This window comes from Equus asinus, chromosome 17, assembly GCF_041296235.1.
Source record: "Equus asinus isolate D_3611 breed Donkey chromosome 17, EquAss-T2T_v2, whole genome shotgun sequence".
NCBI lineage: Eukaryota > Metazoa > Chordata > Mammalia > Perissodactyla > Equidae > Equus > Equus asinus.
This window is the reverse complement of record NC_091806.1, coordinates 32,288,462-32,292,205: the sequence shown is the minus strand read 5'-3', so window position 1 is coordinate 32,292,205 and position 3,744 is coordinate 32,288,462. Positions and strand designations below refer to the sequence as shown.

The window sequence follows — 3,744 nt, the reverse complement described above, 5'->3', positions numbered from 1 at the left end:
GCCCACATGAAATAACTAGAACATCCACTCATGCAGACAGAGGAGGGACAGACTGACAAACACTGGAGAAACAGAAAATCTCAGTGGACCACGTGAGTCAAAAAAGGCAAGCTGAAGAGGGAGGCTACAAGACTAAAAAACTCATCCACACTGGAGCCTTTCACCATCCACCTTTCTCAAACAAACATGAAGTCTATCATTCCATCTTACTACCAATATTATGCCTAACACTAATCAGTCTGTGCTAAATACCTAGCATTTTACTCATTGATTTAATGCATTATCATTTAATTCTTACAATAATACTCTGAGTTAGGTCTCCATACTATTTTCATTTCACAGATGAAAAAACTCAGGATCAGGGGAGTTAAGATGGACCTATGATTCCTAAGTAGTAAATGGTACGGTTGATATGCACCTAGTCCCAGAACCAAAGCTTTATACTCAATGCTGTGCCTTCCCCTTCACAAGTGCCTCTTCTGGTTGTACATGCCCCTGCTTCCCAATTATACCACCACACACACTGCACATACATCTCTCAGTTACTTTATTGGGAAACTCCAAACACTGAGTTTAGAACTCTGGAGACATAGAGCAATTGTAATTTGAATTAAATTCAATTTGATCTAAAGGTAGGTAAGACCAGTAGACTTGGAAATCATTCTGCATGGGTACAAAGCTTGGTTTTGGCAGTAATAATTTTGTAAACTTAAATACATTACTCAATCCCTGTGCTTCATGAGTTAAATGGGGATAATAATTAATCAACCCCATAGGGTTATGGAGAATAATAAATGAATATACATATAAAGTGTCTTGAGCAGTTCTGGCATATTTATTTATTAAGCTTAGGAAAACTGAATTGACAGATATATCCATTCAACACATTTCATCTGAATTAAGACATTACATTTTCCACATTTCAGGCTACAAATTTACAAAATTTGAATTTGGAAAGTGATCCATGAAAATCTTTCAGCTTCAAAAGTGTGAAACTCTACAGATAATTTGTGCCTTAAACTTTATTGTTTAGTCCATACTTTAGAGCTATAGAATCTTGACATACAAATTATTGCTATAATGAAAATGAATACATATAATATTTAATAAATTTTACTTAAATCTTTTCTTTGTTAATCACTCTGTTCCTTTATTTCCATTGCTATAGGGCATCCTGTGATTTCCAAATAACATCCATGGAGAACAATACAGAAGTGACTGAGTTCATCCTGCTGGGACTAACCAATGCCCCAGAAGATCAGATCCCTCTCTTTACCACTGTCACTCTCATTTATCTCATCAATGTGGTTGGAAACCTGGGAATGATCTTGTTGATTCTCTTGGATTCTTGTCTCCACACTCCCATGCACTTTTTCCTTGGTAAATTTTCTCTGGTGGACTTTGGTTACTCCACTGCTGTCACTCCTAAAGTGATAGCTGGGTTCCTCATAGGAGATAAGGTCATCTCCTACAATGTATGTGCTGCTCAGATGTTCTTTTTTGCAGTCTTTGCACTGTGGAAAGTTACCTCTTGGCCTCAATGGCGTATGACCGCTACACAGCAGAGTGTAAACCCCTACATTATAACACCGTAATGACAAGTGTGTGTGCTTGTCTGGTCACAGGCTCCTACTTTTGTGATTTACTGAATGCTTCCATCCACGCTGAACATTTTCAGGCTGTATTTCTCTAGATCCAATTTGGTAGATCATTTTTTCTGTGATATTCCAGCAGTCATGGCTTTGTCATGCTCTGACAGACACATTAGTGAGCTGATCCTTGCTGTTCTGGCAAGCTTCAACATCTTTGCTGCTCTCTTGGTAATCTTGATTTCCTACCTGTTCATATTTGTTACCATCCTAAAGATGCCCTCACTGGGGGATACCTGAAGTTCTTATCCACCTGTGCTTCTCATCTCACTGCATCTCTATCTTCTATGGGACAGTCATCTTTATGTATTCCCCACCCAACTCCAGTCATTCCAGGGACACAGACAAAATCACATCTGTGTTCTATAATATGATCACCCCCATGGTAAAGCCTCTGGTCTACAGCCTGAGGAACAAAGAGGTCAAGAGTGCTTTCAAGAAAGTTGTTGAGAAGGCAAAATTATCTCTAGGCTTCACTTCTTAGAGTTATAGAATCCACAATAATCTAGTTTCATTCCTGTCAGATCTTCTCCATGCATTAACTCACACTTTATGGTCCACACTGCATTTAAATTATAGAGGTTATATCCTTTCCTCTTCAAAATATGCCACCTAAAAGAAGAAAATAGTATGTCCAGATATGTAATATCTGAACGAGGGTGGCCAAAAGGGGCCTTAAAATTTTTAGATCCTGCTTGTCATAAAATTTATTATACTTGATTTATTCATATGTTCACATTTTCTCTATTGTATGCCAATGCAAGTATATTTGTAACACAAGGCTCAAACCCAAGAATAGAAATGCATGCAAGGACTCCATGTGTGCACATATACACAGAGTGGGAAATTTGTTAAAGGAGGTAGATGGAGTATGGCTAGTTTTCAGTAAAATCTTAAAATAACTAATCATGGTAACAGAATATAAATGTATGTGTAATATTTTTTTATTTCTCTAGTTAAAAACAAACTATTCCAAGAGTCCAAAATGAAGAAAAACATGACATGGAGTTGTAATAAAGGTATATGCTTTTGGTCGGCATATTTTTTTCAGAGCTTTGTAAGTATAGCGTCTTGAAGGAGTTAATATTTCTGTCTTCAGTAAATCATTTGGTAGAAAAAGTATCACTGCAAGATAATTTTCAAAAGAAAGAAGACCTAAGTTCAAGAAAAGAGAATTAGTTGATAATAAAGGAATTTTTCAATTTTTCTGTGTATGACTACCAACTCTTCAACTTCGTAAAACAAAATGCTCTGTCATAATAATGTTACACTATTTTTTCTCTAGAAATACTATGAAATGGCTGTCATTCATGCACAAATACTTTAGTTTTAGATGAGTACATCATGTCTTACCACTTTCCTACTTAGGAAGGAACTCCACTTCCTTCACACAGTCTGTTGTTATTGCTGGACAACTGGAAACATGCTCCTGCCTCAGGGTCTTTGCACTTGCTGTTGCCAGTGCTCAGAAAGCTCCCTCACTTCATTCAGGTCTTTGCTTAAGTGTTACCATATCATAGTCACTCCACTCCCTAACGAACGCTGTTCCCTCCGTGCTTTATTCTTCACAGTCCTGATCAGTACTGAGTTATTGTTATTATAATTAATTTGTTCACTTGTTCATCAATCTCCCAACCTAGAACATATACTACACTACAGAGGTGACTTTGCTTCTTTACTAAGAACTTCCTCCCCAATACATAAAATTTGGCCATACTAATTTCTCATTAAAAATTTGTTAAGTTAATAAATCAAGTAATTAATTAAGTTTTGAGTTGAGCAGTCAATATAACTGAACCGCTGATCAATTAGTTCATTACCTATTACATAATTCTTTAAAATATAATTTTAGAGCATTTCATCAGATGTAGCTAGTTTTCTTTCTATTTTCTCACTCATTACTTTCATTTTCCCACTTTTGGGATGATTAATGGTTTTGAAAACCACGCTATCTAGTGGAGAATATATAACCATCCTAAATTTTTTTATTAGGAATTTCTCAATAAGTGGAAAATAACACATGAAATTAATTCTATTTAGTAAATCATAAAAAGACAAAATATGAGACTATGATAAGTTTCATACCTGATTCAAT

General features: G+C 35.9%; 1 pseudogene; it reads left to right on the top strand.

The window, feature by feature from the left end:
• Window positions 1-1,196: 1,196 nt before the first annotated feature.
• LOC106822548 (olfactory receptor 5B3-like) lies at window positions 1,197-2,133 on the top strand (annotated as a pseudogene).
• Window positions 2,134-3,744: the final 1,611 nt, after the last annotated feature.